Source organism: Molothrus aeneus, unplaced genomic scaffold, assembly GCF_037042795.1.
Source record: "Molothrus aeneus isolate 106 unplaced genomic scaffold, BPBGC_Maene_1.0 scaffold_35, whole genome shotgun sequence".
NCBI lineage: Eukaryota > Metazoa > Chordata > Aves > Passeriformes > Icteridae > Molothrus > Molothrus aeneus.
The window spans coordinates 3,729,294-3,746,941 of NW_027099016.1; the positions used below are offsets into that span (position 1 = coordinate 3,729,294).

At 60.5% G+C, this 17,648-nt stretch overlaps 2 pseudogenes; both read left to right on the forward strand.

Moving 5' to 3' along the window:
- LOC136570611 (uncharacterized) overlaps nucleotides 1–17,648 on the forward strand; it is a 708,931-nt pseudogene that overhangs the window by 604,560 nt on the left and 86,723 nt on the right.
- On the forward strand, nucleotides 11,560–14,148 carry LOC136570681 (class II histocompatibility antigen, B-L beta chain-like; annotated as a pseudogene).

Below are 17,648 nucleotides of genomic sequence, written 5' to 3' on the forward strand. Positions count from 1 at the left end.
GGGAAAAGAACTTTTTGTTCGGTCACTGGCTCAGTTGAGTTTCTGTTGTTACTTGTATATTTTGGGGGTGCGTGTGTGTAATATTCTCAAATTTGTGTACATCTGGAAACCTTTACCAAAGGTCATTCCTATGTTTCTCAAAATCCACTGTGTATTTTTTATTTCACAGGGATTTATCTCCTCCACTGAAAAAACATTTTAATTCTAGCTTGGAAAACTCACTGCACAAATCAAAATCAATTCCAGCTTCTGTAACAGTTGGCCAGTGTAGGCATAAAATGGCATATGAAGTGGGAGAATACTGACTAAAGAAAACTAATGATGTTATCCCCTTGTAAAATACTCTGGTGTGTTTTTCAAAGTGGGGCGATATTGGCTGGGGTGAAAATAAATTTTCAAAATATTTTTTCTCCACTTTTCCTTATTTCCTGCTTAAAAAGAAAAACATTAAGGAAGCTGAGAAGAAAAGGATGATTTTCAAGGAAAATACTGTCTTATTATTTCAAAACAGTATATATCTTCCAGAGCCTGAGAATTACATGTTTTAGAAACATATTACACTTCCCAGAGTTTTTGACCAACACTGACAATATGTTTTCGTTGCCTTGTTTGGCAGATGAAGTAAAAATGTCTTCCTCAAAGTGCTCTGATGCAAAGAGCAGTGTGAGGAACCAAGCCAGGAATCACTTGCTTCTCTTTTCCAAAATATGTAGGGGTTTGATTTTTTTTTTCTTCTTTTTTTCCTTCTTTTTCTTCTGAACAGAGGGTTGAAGCGGGCTAGCCCCACTTCTGTTGTTAGCAAAGGTTTCTAGATTATTTCTCTGCATTTCCATCCTGCCGAGTATGACCTTACTGATCTTCTATGGAACTGTGAGTAGGGATTCTCTCCTGTCACTATTTCCCTTATTTTTAAGGTATTCATATCAATTGAAACCATTGTACAGGATTCAATGTTGATTATGGAAAAATGCTGTATGAGCAGGGTGAATACATTTTTTGTTTTGGCCAAAGGTCTTTGTTTTCCTTCTCTAAAAAGGGCACTTTCAAATACAATACATCCTCCCATGCAGATACATTTTATTTGACAGTTCCTCCCTCACCTGTTCATAGCAGAATTCACCTTCTGCTTCTCACTTATTTGGGTTGCAGAGATGAAGGTAGGGGCTGTCATTCTATCTATGGCTGAGTGATGGATTAAGAGGGGTTATTCTTTCTGCTTTGACTGTTTTGGATATAAAGTAGATGATTCACTTTGAATTGGCTTCCCCTTGAGACAAAGTAGAGAAAGAGCAAGAGCTGTAACGTCTTCCTGCTGCCCCAGGAGCTGGTGAGGTATGCAAGAGTGAGAGGGTCTGTTTCAAGACCAGGTAATAAATTCAGTATTACAAGACTGGATGCATTAGGGCATCACTTGAACAATTCATTCCTTGCCCTTTTCCTGGGGTGATGCACAGACTTGTATTCTCCTTAGTCGTGGTGGATTTCAGCTCAGTTCATCTCCAAGTCAAATAATAAAAATGTGACAGCTTGCAAAAGTCTTTAGCATCCAAATCACTTTTTTGAGAATAAATCCTGTTGATGTCTCCTCAAGAAAAAAAGATTTGAAGCAGATTAAATGTCCTGGGAAATTTTTGCGAAATACTGTTTGATCTTCCAACCAATTCTCCAAAGACTTCTGAGTTAGACTGGGGCTATCAGAAAACTTGTGTGTTGTGCCAAAGACTGTTTTTCCTCCCTCAGAACTGTTGCTGTCATTTCACAGTGAGCAGGAAACTTGCAGCTTGTAGGATTTAGATATCACTTATTTTCAGGTGAAAGAATGTTGTATATTCTTTTTGGTGTTTTTTGGATTCATGCTGCTACAGAAGCTCGCATATTTTTACCAAAGGAACTGTTGCGATCAAAGCTCTTATTTGGCCTTCAAATGGAGCAGGAAGATGTTATCCAGGCAGTTAAAAGTAAAAACTATTTCTAAGTGTACATATGTGTATAAATAATATTATTTTTGCTCCGAAAGTACATGGATTGACAGTCAATATTTCTTATTCTGTTCTTGAACTTTGTGTACATACACATAATTCACATTATCATTAATTCCAATCCGGAGCCCTGCCCGGCCAGGAGGGCGTGCGGCCGCAGGGCTGGCAGCGCCCGTGCCGGGCAGCTGTGCCGCCCGGCACCGACACGGGCTCTGTCTTGCCAGGGCTGGCCGGAGTGCTCGTCACGGGGCAGAAGGAGGAGCTCCAGGTCATCAGCGAGGGTGAGTCAGGACAGCCGCGGGGCAGCGAGCATCGCCGGGGGCAGCTGCACATCCCGGCCCCGGAGCTACAACCCGTGCCCGGGCTGCGGAGGGCTCTGCTCCCTGTGCGGGCGAGGGGCGGCGGGGGCACGGCCCAGAGAGCTGCCAGCGAAACGTGGGCGATCCGTGACCAACACCTTCCGGCCGAAGCCCTGGCAAGAGCCGGCTGGGATGGGCCTGGCAGGAGGCTTTCCTTGGATTCCCTCAATCTGGCCTCTGACCGTGGCTCTGTTCCTCTCTCTTCCAGCTCTTCAAGCCCTGAGAGAAGATGACAGCCCATCCTGCATCAGCGTACTCATTCAGCTGACCTTCCAAAGAAAATCTGCAGGACTTCTTGCGTCTGCTGGATCAGATGTACCGGCATCCGTCGGCCATCTCCAGCTCCCGTTGCAGATGGGAGCAGCTGCAGAGCAGGATGCACCAGCTGCAGCTCCAGGCACAGCTCTAGCTGCTCAGAGCTGAGCCTGTGGGAAGCTCCAGGAGCTCCTGCCATCTCTCTCCCTGTTGGCAGCTCCCTCCCTCCAGCTCTCAGACCCTGCCCATCCGCTTTTTTTGTCTCCCAGATCACCCCTTTGCTTTGCTTTCCCTTAATAAAGAGTTTGGATTTTTCCAAAACCTTAAGAGTGTCTTGGTGTTCCCTGGGAAATGCAGGCATTTGGAGAAATGCCTTTGGAAGAGAGGGGCTTGCTTCTCAAGCAAAGTGCTTCCCCAGGCGCCCCCAATGAGGTAGTGAGCCGTCTCCCTTTGGCTCCCTGCGCTCCTTTCCGTCTTTGAGGCCCCTCGCACTTGGCGGAGGGGCCTGGCAAGGGAGAAGACTGTGAGAGCAGCTTTGGCATCTGCCTGGGCCTGCGGAGACCCCGCCAAGCAGCAGCGGCAGGGCGTGTTCCCTGCCTTTGAGCCCAGCACAGAGCAGGATCATCTCTGTCCAGGCGAGAGCCCCAAATCTCTCTCAGAGAGCTGTGAATTCAAAGGCCTTTATGCACACATTAATGCCATCTTCCCTCTCTGGTGTGTTTTAACTCTTGGCAAGATGCGTTTGCCTCTTGCTTGCTGGAAGCTGCTCTGCTCCAGGGCCGGCACCGAGCTGGGCTGTGCGGGCCGGGCAGCGTGGAGAGTCCTTCCCCAAGCACTTGGCCGGGCTTGGGGAGTGTCCGGGCTTGCGTCAGACACTCGGGGCAAGGGATTCCGTCCAACCGGGGCCACCTTGGGTGGGGAGGGGCTGGCCCCGGGGCACATGGCAGCGTGTCCAAGGGCCCTTTGTGACACGGTGCAGCAGGGTCACTGAGTGGAACGGGGCGTCCGAGCAGCCCTTTGTGACACGCGCTGACATAGGTGCCGGCGGCGCCGTGGCCACGCCACAGTGCTCGGTGCACGCGACGGGACAGGACGGGACAGAGCGGTGCTGTGAGCAGCCCCTGCACAGCCGGCTCATTCCTTGCTGACCCGGAGCTTTTCCGAGGCGTTCCTCCTGCAGCTGGCCTCACGGCCAGACTTCGGGACTCGGTGACTCGGAGCTTTTCCGAGGCATCTCCCATCCCTGCGGCCGGTGCCCTCGTGGCCAGGCCGTGGGACTTGGTGACCTCCAGCGTTCCTGAGGAGTCTCCTGTCATTGTGGCAGGAGCCCTCGAGAACAGAGTGCAGGACTTGCTGTCCTGTAATCTTCCTGAGGCTCCTCTGTCGCAGGTACCTGCAAGGCAGGACTGCGGCACTCGCTGACTCGGACCCTTGACGGGGCATCTGTGTCCAAGGTGCCCTCGAGGTCAGGCAGCGGGATGGCAGGCAGACTGCTCAGCCTGTTCAAGAGGCTTCGGGGCAAGAAAAGCAAAGGCCCTGCGGCTGCCCCAGCACAGCAGCCTGCAGAGCCGGAGCAGTTGCAGCCGCTGCAGTACGGTGAGTGGCGGAGCTGGGCCGCAGGGCTGGTGCCTGCAGCCAGTCTGGCTCCATCCCATCCCATCCCATCCCATCCCTTCCCATCCCATCCCATCCCATCCCATCCCATCCCATCCCATCCCATCCCATCCCATCCCATCCCATCCCATCCCATCCCATCCCATCCCATCCCATCCCTGTGGACGTGCCCACAGACAGGATGGGACAGGGGTCGGGGCTGCCCCCGCCGATGGCCGTGCTCCGGCCCCCGGAGCTGTCCCTGCCTGGGCAGCGCAGGGCTGGGCTGTGTTCTCCGGCCTCTCCCGCCGCCCCTCAGCTCTGGCTGCGCTCGCTCTTTGCCAGATGCAGCCAGGGACCGGACTCAAGTGCAGGAGCCCACCCGTGGCCGCTTCCGCAGAGCAGCACAGGTACCTGCGGCCGTCCCCACCTGGGCCAGGCCTGCTGGCACTGCCCGGCCCAGCCCCGCGCTTGGAGCAGGCCATGGAACGTCCCTCTCTTCCCGCCCTTCCTTCTGCTGCAGACACTGTGGAGGCTCCTGCGCCTTCGGCGCAGAAACACCGGCGGCACCAGCACCGAGGGCACGGCCCAGCCTGACTCCAGGCCCTGCGAGCTGCAGGCAGAGCCTGCTCCCAGCTCAGCCTCCTCTGATCTGGCAGCAAGCTCAGACTGGGAAACAGACGAGGACGGCTGGGCGGAGGCTGACATGCCTCTGACTCAGGGCAGGGCCACCACACACACCCAGGCTCAGGGCATCCCAGAGACCGAGGCCATGCCCACACTGACCATGACTCCTGCACCCGCTCCGGAGTTTTTCCAGCAGGCTGCTGCTTCTCTGCAGCAGGTAAGCAGCCTGGGACCAGGGCTGAAGTCCTCCTAGGATCACATGGCCCCTCAAGCTCCGTCCGCTGGCTCTCCTCAGCCTTTGAGGCCATCACAGCGGGGTGGGAAGGCAAGCACTTCTTTGGGCAAGCTGGGGAAGTTGCTCCCTTGGACAGCACTCCAAGTCTTCCCCATGCCGCCTCCTCCAGGTGCTAGCCATGGTGAGGGGCATTCTTCAGAGCCTGGCGTCCTGTGTCACCGTGGACGCCGGGCTGCAAATGCAAATTCTGGCCCTGACTGAAGAACACCCTGATCTCGTGGTGATGAGCCTGCTGTACTGCGCCCCAACGTGTGACAGGTACGGGGCACAAGTGCCTCGAGAGTCCAGTGCTCACCGGCCCGTGGGGCCCCTGGCCCTGTACAGCCTGTCCGGCGGGCTCTGCCAGACAGGCGGAGAGCTGCGGGAGCCTCGGGCCCCTCTGTTTCCTGCGCCTCTGCCACGCTCCCTCCCTGCCCCTCAGGGCACCGGGGCTCTGTCACCCGGCGCCACGCAGCCGCACGAGTCGCGGTGCTGACGCACAGCTCTGCTCCCACAGAGCCGCCGCGCTGATGTGGAGAGCCATCGGCACCTCGGAAGTGGCCGCTGAGGAGGTGCTTCCAGCACTGCTCTCTGCCGTGGAGGAGCAGCCCCCTTTCAGAAGCGTCTTCTGCAGCGGGGACAACGAGGCCATCTTTGCCCTGGCTGTGAGTTTCTGGAGCTGGCATTTGCTGGCCCTCCAGTTTGCCTCTCCAGCAGTTCTCCATGCTCTCCCCCAGCCTGCAGCTCCCTGCCTGGGCTGAAAGCTGGCCTAGGGGCAGCAGGCTGGGTGATCCCCCTGCGTCTCCCCTCGGGCCCTGCCTCAAGGACACCCTGACACGGAGTGCTGCCTCAGTGTGCTTTGTCTCTTGCAGGCAAGTCTGGTGCTGTGGAGGATCACCCCCATGTCTGAGTGGCACTATGCCCTTCTCCTCCATTCGCCCCAGCTGTTGGTGGCTCTGCTCCTGCAAATCGTCACCACCACAGAGCGCATGCCAGAGGACGATGAGGCGCGGAGCTTCTGGGGAGCGTGCCGGGAGGAACACGGCCTTCCCAGCGAGCCCAACAGGTGCCAGTTGCCCTGTCCTTCCCACGCCCTCGTGGCCAGGGCCAGCGCTCCCAGCGTGACCTGGCCTTTGCTCGGCATGCAGGTTTGCAGTGCAGACCATGAAGGCTCTGCTCTCCAGACTGGCCTTTGACAACAAGCTGGTGGCTCTGGAGCACAAGCAGCTCTGGGAGAAGCTGCTCTCTGCCGACACGCAGCACTATGCAGCAGGTCTGCTGGCAAGGTGAGATCCCCTACTCCCCACCACCACCGCCAGCATTTGTGCCCTGTGCCCGGAGTGCCCCACACAGTCCCTGCGGTTGGAAGCGAGAGGGCCTTGTCACCGAGGGAGGCTCGAGCACACTGGAAGAGGTTGGGAGAGGAGGATGCCCAGGAGCAGCCGCCTCCCAAGGGGCCCATGTGCCCTTGCAGAGCGCTGGGGAAATACCAGACCTCTGGGAGTCACTCCTGGGAGAGGTTTGCCCACCAGCTCAGGGCCTTGGTGCCTTTTTCCCCTGCCAGGGAGATGCGCCATGGCTTGACGCCCTTGTGTCCCTTCATGGCCTCGCACCTGCTCAGCCTGCTCATCGGGAAGCGGCCACGCTGGCATCTGCCTGCCCTGGCCTTCTTGGTGGAGGTGAGCCTGATGGCCAGCGCTGCCTGGCTCAGCTGCCTCCCAGCTCTCAGGCCTCTCGTAGCTGCAGCCGCCTGGGACACCACCCGCCCCCGCTGCTGCTGCTGCCTGGGCCCGGCCCCGTGCGGCTCCGGGCTCCTGCCGGCCGGCTCCCCTGGCACTGCCCTCCTGTGCCTTTCAGCTCCTCGAGTGCCTGGACTTGAGCCAACACGGTCCCAGTGCCCTGGCGGTGGTATCCAGGCACCTGCCCAGCCAGTGCAGGGACGGGCTGTGCCTGGCGCTCCGAGGCCTCGTGGTGCTCAGCAAGGAGCCCTCGCTGGTGAGAAGGGGGCAGTGGCTGAAGCCGCGCTGGCAGCATCGTGTGGCTGGGCAATGCAGACCTCTGGGCTTGGCTGGCCTTTGGCAGCAGAGGCAGCTGCTCCCAGCTCTCCTGCCTCCCGCTTCAGCTGCCCCAGTGGCCCAAGCGGCTGTTGGTGCTGCGGCCAGGCACGGCTTCACAGCACAGCCCCGTCTTGCACACAGGCCGGAGGAATACGCGGCCTGTATCAACACCTGCTGCAGCAGCTGGCTGATCCAGATGCAGAGATGGTCTGGATGACCCTGTGTGCGCTCAGGGATATGCTCCAGGACAAAGACCTCAAGCCACCCAGCGTCACCGCCCTGAAGCTGGCTGAGCCCCTCCTGCAACACTTTGAGAACGTAAGGCTCTGCGCCCGCAGCCAAGGGCACTGGACGCTGCCTGCAACCTTTGTGCTCTGTGTGTAGAGATTTGGGCTTTTGGCCCAATGGGCCTGCAGTAGCTGGTGCTTAGGACTTTTCCTACCCTTCCAGGACAACAGCCACGTGCGGCTGCTCTCCATTCAGCTCTTCTGCAAGGTGATGGAGCTGGTAGAGGAAGAGGGGGAAAATCCTCCCATGACAATCGTCAGCCAGAGCCTGCTCCCTCTCTTCTTGCACTGGCACGATGAGAACCTGCATGTGGCCAAGGTGAGGTTTTGCGTGATGCGGCCGCATCCCTGGCAGGGGGCTGGGCCGCCCTGGCACCTGGCGAGCTCCAGCCTCACCTGGCCTTGGCACGGGGTCACGGGTCCCGTGCCCTGGGCTCGGGTGCCACCTGCGGCTCTCTGCTGCTCTCCAGGCCTCTGGCGAAGCCCTGCTTCGTGCGGCACGCTTCCTGAGGAGTGACCTCGAGCAGCTGCTGATGAAGGGGCAGCGGATGCAGTTCGCCGAGCGCCTGGTAAGGACAGCCCGGGAGCCCCAGCCGCAGGCTGGAGAAGCCCCCCTGCCCCCGGTGCTCGGTGCGGGGGGCCGGCAGCTGTGCCCCTGCCCGGTGCCGCAGCCGGGCCCGCCAGCCTGCGCCCCCCACGCCGCTCCCTGCCCCGGGCCGTGCGGGCCGGCTCGGCCGCTGCTGGGCGCAGGGAGCGCCCGGCCGAGGGGCAGAGGCCGCAGCGAGCCTTCCCTGTCGGTGCTCCCCGCAGCTGCTGCAGGACGAGAGCCGAGCGGCCGAGCACCTGCGCTGGGCCCTGCCGCGCCTGCGGAGCCCACAGAGGCCCGTGCGCCAGGCGGCCGTCGGGATCATCGGTGAGCCCCGAGCCCGGCGCCCCTCCCTGCCCCCGGCCCGGCTGCTGCCCCGGCTACAGCGGCAGCCGCGCCCGGGCCGCTGCAGCCCCGCCCGCCCTCGGCGCTGCCGCCGCCCTCCCGCAGCCAGCCGTGCCCTCGGGCGGCAGCGCGCGGCAGGGGCCGGCAGGAGCCCTGCCCGGCCAGGAGGGCGTGCGGCCGCAGGGCTGGCAGCGCCCGTGCCGGGCAGCTGTGCCGCCCGGCACCGACACGGGCTCTGTCTTGCCAGGGCTGGCCGGAGTGCTCGTCACGGGGCAGAAGGAGGAGCTCCAGGTCATCAGCGAGGGTGAGTCAGGGCAGCCGCGGGGCAGCGAGCATCGCCGGGGGCAGCTGCACATCCCGGCCCCGGAGCTACAGCCCGTGCCCGGGCTGCGGAGGGCTCTGCTCCCTGTGCGGGCGAGGGGCGGCGGGGGCACAGCCCGGAGAGCTGCCAGCGAAACGTGGGCGATCCGTGACCAACACCTTCCGGCCGAAGCCCTGGCAAGAGCCGGCTGGGATGGGCCTGGCAGGAGGCTTTCCTTGGATTCCCTCAATCTGGCCTCTGACCGTGGCTCTGTTCCTCTCTCTTCCAGCTCTTCAAGCCCTGAGAGAAGATGACAGCCCATCCTGCATCAGCGTACTCATTCAGCTGACCTTCCAAAGAAAATCTGCAGGACTTCTTGCGTCTGCTGGATCAGATGTACCGGCATCCGTCGGCCATCTCCAGCTCCCGTTGCAGATGGGAGCAGCTGCAGAGCAGGATGCACCAGCTGCAGCTCCAGGCACAGCTCTAGCTGCTCAGAGCTGAGCCTGTGGGAAGCTCCAGGAGCTCCTGCCATCTCTCTCCCTGTTGGCAGCTCCCTCCCTCCAGCTCTCAGACCCTGCCCATCCGCTTTTTTTGTCTCCCAGATCACCCCTTTGCTTTGCTTTCCCTTAATAAAGAGTTTGGATTTTTCCAAAACCTTAAGAGTGTCTTGGTGTTCCCTGGGAAATGCAGGCATTTGGAGAAATGCCTTTGGAAGAGAGGGGCTTGCTTCTCAAGCAAAGTGCTTCCCCAGGCGCCCCCAATGAGGTAGTGAGCCGTCTCCCTTTGGCTCCCTGTGCTCCTTTCCGTCTTTGAGGCCCCTCGCACTTGGCGGAGGGGCCTGGCAAGGGAGAAGACTGTGAGAGCAGCTTTGGCATCTGCCTGGGCCTGCGGAGACCCCGCCAAGCAGCAGCGGCAGGGCGTGTTCCCTGCCTTTGAGCCCAGCACAGAGCAGGATCATCTCTGTCCAGCCGAGAGCCCCAAATCTCTCTCAGAGAGCTGTGAATTCAAAGGCCTTTATGCACACATTAATGCCATCTTCCCTCTCTGGTGTGTTTTAACTCTTGGCAAGATGCGTTTGCCTCTTGCTTGCTGGAAGCTGCTCTGCTCCAGGGCCGGCACCGAGCTGGGCCGTGCGGGCCGGGCAGCGTGGAGAGTTTTGACCGTGATCACAAGGGTTTTCAGGATGAAGAAGAGATGAGAATTTTGACTCCATGGTCAGAAGGCTTGATTTATTATTTTATGATATATGTTACATGAAGACTATACTAAAAAGGAATAGAAATGAAAAGGTTTCTTCAGAAGCTAGCTAAGCTAAGAATAGAAAAGAATGAATAACAAAGATCTGTGTCTCAGACAGAGAGCAAGTGCCAGCTCTCCCGTGAGTGGTCAGGAAATCCAAACACCCACAGGAGACCAATCACGGGTCTGCCTTTTGCATTCCACAGCAGCAGATAACTATTGTTTACTTTTGGTTGCTGAAACTGCAGCTTCTCACAAGGAAAAATCCTAAGAAAGGATTTTTAATGAAAGATGTCTGCGACACCTTTGGAACCCCAAAAGTGGAGAGATCAGCAATAGAGAACTCCGGGGAGAGTTTTTTCTGGCTGAATGTTGATATCTGGAGATTTTCATGGACACAAGACTCCTGCTGTGTTCTAGAGATGGACCTGGCCAGGAGGAGCCTCTACTCCAAGGCACTCCCACCTTGGTTTCTCCCAAACCAGGGTTTGTCATTCCCAAGCTGTGGCCGGATGGAGGAGGAGGAAAAGCCCCAGAGATCCCTCACAAGGAGGGGCTGCAAACCCAGCCCAGTGAGGTGTGAGGAGGAAAGAGGCCCCCTGTGCCAGGAAGGCGGCCGGAGATCCAGCCAGCGCTCAGGGCTGGTGGAGAAGCCTCATGGCAGGGAGAAGCCCCACAAGTGCTTGGAATGTGGGAAGGGTTTCAGCTACAGCTCCACCCTGATGGAATACCTGAACATCCACACTGGGGAGAGGCCCTGGGAGTGTGGGGAATGTGGGAAGAGCTTCAGTGGGACCTCTGACCTGAGCAAGCACCACAAGATCCACACTGGGGAATGGCCCTAGGAGTGCTTGGAATGTCAGAGGAGCTTCAGGTGGGATTCAGAGATCGTCACTCACCAGCACTTCCACACCAGGGAGAGGCCCAGCGAGTGTCCCGAGTGTGGGAAGAGCTTCGTGCGCTGCTGCAGCTCCATCCCCCGTGGGAGGATCCGCGCTGGATGATCCCCAGTGACCCCCGTTGGGCAGAGCCCTGGTGACCCCTGTTCTGGCTGATCCATGTTGGGATGGGGGGAAGGCGTTGGAGAGATTTCTTTCCCTTCTCCTTCTGCTGCTGTGATTTGGTTGGTAATAAATTCCCTCCGTGTGCCCAGGCCGGCTCTGTTGTGCCCGTGCCGGATTTGCTGAGGGATCTCTCCCGGTCCTTGTCCCCAGCCAGGAACCCTCGGTTCCATTTTCTGTCCCTGTGCGGCTGCGGGGGCAGGGACAGAGCGGCTCTGGGGGTGCCTTGCATCGGGCCAGCGTCACCGCTCGCCACGGGCACCGCTGAGATCCCGCGCCCCTGGGCACGCATTGCTGGGCTCACCTGAGCTCCCACCTGCCCAGAGCCCCAAGGTTCCCCCTCCCCAAAAAACCCCCAGCCCGAGGCTGCAGCGTCCCGGAAAGGCCTCAGCCAATGGCAGCGCAGGCAGGAGGCGTTGCAGCCAATGAGATCTCGGGGCGTTGTATTGCGTCATCGGTTGCCGGGCAGAGCCCGTGGCCGATCGCTGCCCAAAAGTGGCGGCAGCCAATGAGAGCGCGCGGCGCTGCCGAGCCCGCCCTGCTCCGGACTGGTGCTCCCAGCGCAGCGCGGCTGCTTTGGGGCGGCTGCTCCCTGCCCGGCCCTGGCCATGGGGCGAGGGGCGGCAGCTGGGGCCCTACTGGTGGCACTGGTGGTGCTGGGAGCCCCCCCGGCTGCGGGCGCGGAGCTCTCGGGTGAGCGGGGGGAGGGAGGCGCTGGGACAGGGGGGGAGAAGGGGGAAAAGGGGGCGAAGGGGGGAGCCCGGAATGGAGGGGGAGGAGGAGGGGACCCCCCAAAGGGAGAGCGGGAGGGGCTGTGGGATGGGGGGAGGGGAGGGAGGGGTGGGAGATGGTGGGGAAGGGGAGAAAATGGGAGGGAGGGACCCCAAAACCGAGCGGGAGGGGGCTGGGGATTGGGGGATTTGTGGGAACATGGGGAAATGGGGCACCAAAAGTGATTTGGGAACGGCCGGAGGTGGGAGGGGAGAGGATGTGGAAGGGGAAATGGGGGAAGGGCGGCAAAGAGGAAGCGGCAGCGCGGGCAGGAGGGTCCCGTGGCGGCCGTGGGGCACAGAGGGTGCGGAGTAGGGATCCGGGGTGGGCCCCGGAGCTCTGGAGGTGTTGCTGGGACGCTGGGGGGACATCCCTGAGCTATATGCTGCACTCACAGGGGTGTTCCAGTGGATGCATAAGGCCGATTGTCTCTTCATTAACGGCACGGAGAAGGTAAGGTTGGTGGTGAGGTTCATCTACAACCGGGAGCAGTTCCTGATGTTCGACAGCGACGTGGGGCACTTTGTGGGGTTCACCCCCTTAGGGGAGAAGAATGCCAAGATGTGGAACAGCGACCCAGCTATAATGGAGTTCGTGCGGGCTCACGTGGACAGGTGCCGGCACAACTACGAGATTGTTGCCTCGATCACCGTGGAGCGCCGTGGTGAGCGCGGGGCAGAGCGTGTCCCTTCGGGCCCTGCCCTGCCAATGATTCTGGAGCCCCTCAAAACCTCCCTGGGAATCGCCCCAGAGCCCTCAGCCCTCTTTGTACCCATCACCGGGTCCTCCTGTCCTTTCCCAGTCCATCCCAGTCCCTCCCAGTGCCCCCCGCGCATCCATGTCAGCGACGCGTAAAGCTGACGCTTTTCAGCCAATCAGATCGCGTCTCCTTGATGACTCATCCGTTGCCAGGCAGACCCGCAGCGCCCAGTGCTCCGCGCTGGGCTCGGCCTCGCAGTGCCGTGCTCTTCATTCCCAGTTCCTCCCAGTGCCACCAAAATCCCTCCCAGTGCAATCCCAGTCCCTCCTAGACCATTCCCAGTCGCTCCCATTGTGTTCGCAGTCCCTCCCAGTCCTTCTCAGTCCCACCCACCTCCTCCAAGTCGATTCCCAGTCTGCTCCAAGTTCACGCTCAGAACTCTACCCTCTCTCCCAGTGTCCCCCCATTCCCTCCCATCTCTCTCAGAGTCACCCAAGTCCCTCCCAGTCCGTTCCCCGTCCCTCCCCAGCCCAGCCCAGCCCTCCCCTCTCTCTCCCAGTGCCCCCCAGCTGATCCCAGTGTGTCCCAGCTCTCTCTCTCTCCCAGTGCCCCCCAGCGTGTCCATCTCGCTGGTGCCCCCCTCGAGCTCCCAGCCCGGCCCCGGCCCCCTGCTCTGCTCCATGATGGATTTCTACCCTGCTGCCATCCAGGTGAGGTGGTTCCAGGGCCAGCAGGAGCTCTCGGAGCACGTGGTGGCCACCGACGTGGTCCCCAACGGGGACTGGACCTACCAGCTGCTGGTGCTGCTGGAAACGCCGCCCCGGCGCGGGCTCACCTACAGCTGCCAGGTGGAGCACGTCAGCCTGGAGCAGCCCCTGAGCCGGCACTGGGGTACGGGGGAGCCCCTGGGGGCGCTGGCAGAGCCACTGGGCTGTGCTGGGAGCCACTGGGAGGGAGCTGGAGAGAGCCGGGCTGGGACTGGGAGAGGCCCTGGGGGCTGGGCAAGGGCTGGGAAGGGGTTTGGGGGATGCTGGGGAGGGTGGGATGGGGTTGGGGGGTCCTGGTGGGCACTGGGAGGGAGTTTGGGGGCGCTGGATGTGACTGGGAGGGAGTTTGGGGGTGCTGGATGTGACTGGGAGGGATCGCAGTGAGCCCAGAGGGGCTGGAAGGAGATCGGCGATGGCAAAGCGGGGCTCGCCATGAGCTCGGTTGTGCTGGGCACAGACTGAGAGGGCTCTGGCTGAGTCCTGCTGGTGCTGCCAAGGGACTGCGAGAGGCTTTGGGGCTCCTGGGGCGCTGGGGGCAACTGGGAGGGGGCTGTGGGATCCTCAGAGGGACGGGAGGGCCTTTGGTGGCTCCTGGCCAGGACAAAAAGGGATCGGGGGGAGGTTTCGGGGGCTCCTGGCTGGGCTGGGGGCCACAGAGAGGGCGCTGGGAGGGGCTGGGAGTGTCCGTGAGAGGTTTTGGGGGTGCTGAGCCCTGCGGACCCCCCAGAGATGCCGCCGGACGCCGCCCGCAGCAAGATGCTGACGGGCATCGGGGGCTTCGTCTTGGGCTTCGTCTTCCTGGCGCTGGGGCTCGGCTTCTACGTGCGCAAGAAGGTCAGGGCGGGTGCCGGGGGGTGGCGTCCCCGCCGTGGCGGAGCGTGTGCGCTCCCGCCGGGGCCCCCAACCCGGTGTCACCCCCTTTTCTCTGCCCACAGAGCTCCTGAGCCGGCGGCGGCCGCAGCCCCTCCCCGTGGGCTCGGGCCCGGCCGGGACCCCCCGCTCCGTCCCCGCTCCGCTGATTTTGGGGGGGTCCCGTGTCCCCCCCAGCCCCGCTGGCGCTCTGCCCCCGCCCAGTGCCTGCTCCCAGTGCTCCCAATAAAGCTTCCCAGTTGGCCCCGGGGTCGTTTATTGCGGGGCGATGCGGAGGAGTTTGGGGGAGGCGGGGGGAGCGATGGGACGGATTTGGGCAAAGGGAGGGGGAAAAAGGTTGGGGGCTGGGCGAGGAGAGGCGGGAGGAAGAGGAGGGGGAGATGAGGAGAGGAGCAGAAACCAGAGAAGCAGCGGAGATCCTCCGGCCTTCACCGAGGTGTCCACGCGGGGAGCCAGGAAGATGTGGAGCCCCCAGCCAGGTGTGTTCCCAACGCGGGGGGCTCTGACCCTGGGGGTCACCCGGGATTATCCAGCGTGGATCCTCCAACGGGGGCTGGACCTGGAGCGGGGCACGGAGCTCTTCCCGCACCGGGGCACGGCGGGATCCACGGGCATCGACCCCTCCCTCATCAAAGGACAGCTTTCAGTTACAGTAGTTAGGACAACTAGTTAGTTATGGTAGTTAGCACTGCTAGTTAGTTATGGTAGTTAGCACTGCTAGTTAGTTATGGTAGTTAGGACAGCCTGTTTGTTATGGCAGTTTTTGGAATAAAAACTCTCTCAAACCTCAACTCCCCTGATGTGTCCCTTCCCTCTCCCGCTGTGACTCAGCTGCCCGGAGCAATGTGAGGGGAGAGCAGGCCTAGCCTGGCCCAGAGCTGAGCCCCAGCAGAGCCCTGGCAGAGCCCAGAGCAGCCTCGGCACCTGCAGAGTCAGCCTGGAAGGCTCACTCTCCTCCTGCCTTTTTCGTTTCCCTTCTCCCTGTCTCTTCCTCTCCTTGTCCTTCCTCCCCCAGGCACTGAGCTGCGGACAGAGACCAGGGAGAACAAATCCCTGCCACAGAACCTCGTGGAAGAGGCCATTTGGAACGGCTCCACGGCGCAGGAATCCAATGGGGAGGAAAAGCCCCAGAGATCCCACACGAGGAGGGGCTGCAAACCCAGCCCGGGGAGCTGAGAGGAGGTAAAAGCCTCCCAGTGCCGGGAAGGGTGTTGGGAATGTGAGAAGAGCTTCAGGCAGTGCTCAGCCTGTTCCTGGCGCATCCAAAGACGGCGGTACCAGATGCCGAGATCCATGGGAATTGCAGAGATCCCCCTGCAGATCCATCGGGATGCAGAGATCCCCCTGCAGATCCAAGGGGCTGCAGAGATCCCCTTGCAGATCCATGGGGATGCAGAGATCCCCCCGCAGATCCATGGGGCTGCAGAGATCCCCCCGTAGATCCATGGGAATGCAGAGATCCCCCTGCAGCCCCCGGAGCAGCCGCGCTGGAGCACGGGGATGCCTCAGAGGAGGCTGTGACCCCGTGGCCAGAGGGGCCCCGCTGGAGCAGCCTGTCCTGGCAGGACTGACCCCGGGGCACAGTGACCCACGCTGCAGCACTTGGAGGGGGGCTGTGCCCCGTGGGATGGACTCAGCTTGGAGAAGTTCCTGGAGAAGTCTTCGGTGGGAGAGAGCCCAGGGTGCAGCAGGGGAACGACTCCTGTCCCTGAGCAGAGGGAGAAGCCCCGGGGCATGAAGTGAGCACGGCCCCATTCCCTGTCTCCGGCACTGCCGGGGTAGGAGGTGCAGCTGGAAGGAGGGAGGCGTGGGGGAAGGCTGGATTTAAGGCTCTTCACTTACTTCTCATTATCCTGCTCTGAGGTTTTGGGGTTTTCTGCCATAAATCCCTACCCTCCCCCACTCATCCACAGGAATTTGGGCAGTTTTCCAATTTTTGGGGAAATCAAAGCGATGCACTGCTGCTCCTAATTAGGGGATAGGAGAAGTGAGGCTCCAGGGCTTCCCGCTGAGCCAGAGCCACCGGAGCCGCAGTGCCGGGAAAGCCGTGGCGGGAGGTGCGGAGAAGTTTGTTTGTGTTTTCAGCTCAATCCCCCTCGGGCCCGGGCCCGTTCCAGGGCTGTTCCTCACCTCCGGCTCTGCCCTCACGCAGCCCAGGGGACCCTGAGAGCGCGGGGCGAGGCTGTGCCATGTGCAGAGCCCGCCCCCGGCTGCGATTGGGCGACGGTGCCGTCAGTCGTGGTTCTGGCGCGCTGATTGGTGGGAGCGGGGCGGGGCAGGGCCCCAGTGGCGGCCTGAGGGCGGCCGTGGCTCGGCGGCGGCGCCATTGGCGGAGCGTCTGTGCGGGCCCGGGAGCGGCGGCAGCGGCCGGAGCGCGGTGAGGCGGCGGCGGAGCTGGGAGGCGGCCGGAGCGCAGGTGGGAGCCGCGCTGGGTTGTGCGGGGGCTCGGGGCTCGCTGCGGGCCTCGGGGGCGGCAGGGGGCTCAGGCGGGTTCGTTGTGCCGTGTCCGGCGCGTGTTGCCGCTGGCGTGAGGGCGCTGCGGGAGCGGCTGCCCGCGGTCTCCTTGCCGCCGCTGCCTCGGCAGGAGCCGCTGCCGGAGCAGCGCTGGCTCGGCCCGGTTGCTGTGGCTGGGACAGAGGCGGCTGCCCCGTGCCCGGGGCTGTGCGGGGAAATTGACGTGGCCGGAGGTTTCTGTGCCCAGAGAAGACAGAGGAGTCCTGTACAAGTGACTTTATTGCTGAGCAGAGGGAGAGGCCGTGGGGCATTTGCCGTGCGCTCTCTGCCATTGCTGTAGTTCGCAGCCTCCTTTTTATCCTCATTTTCCCGGCCTTATCTCCCTCTCCTTTTGCCCACTGGCTGAGGTACTTGGAAGGTTCAGACTTCCCGATCCGCCAGCTGCATGTCCTCGTTAATGTGCATTCCCACTTTTGTAGAACAGCCGATATTCACGGCTCTGTTAAGTCTTTGTTCTTCTGGAAGTTCAGGAAATTAGCGGGACTTTTTGTGAGCAGCAGTCCATGTTAATTAGTAACAATTATTGAAGCTGGTGGTTTCGCCCGTTACTTCCTGATCTACAGGTCCCTGGCCCCTCGCTCAGCTGCTGAATGAGCTGCACTCTCAAGGTGTGGAGCATGGTAAAAAGGTGAGAGTTGCTGTAGCACATGAGAGGAGAAACAGCATTCGTTTAACCCATGGACTGCCAGGGAGCCACAAAACCGTGTCGCACTCCCATCCTTTTCACGTTTGGACCAATACATGAGCTGCTCTTTTGTTTCCGTTGGTTTGTTTTTTTTTCACCACTTTTCCTTTGTCATCTATTTGCCAACAGCAGTTGGAGTAATTTAATTTTCCACAAACTCCTCTTTTTTCTACTAACAGATGATCTGATCCCATCCCATGGTGAAATGTTGTGTTCCTCATTTCAGTGGATTGCTCAGCAGGAAGGTCAGGAGCTGGAGCTGTCTGGTTGGTTATTCCAAGGGCAGCTTGTAATCTAATGATGCCATTGAAATGAGAAATGGGTTCTGTGGCTCCTGATATGAAGTAGTTTGGGTTCCCAGGGGCTTGTGCATGG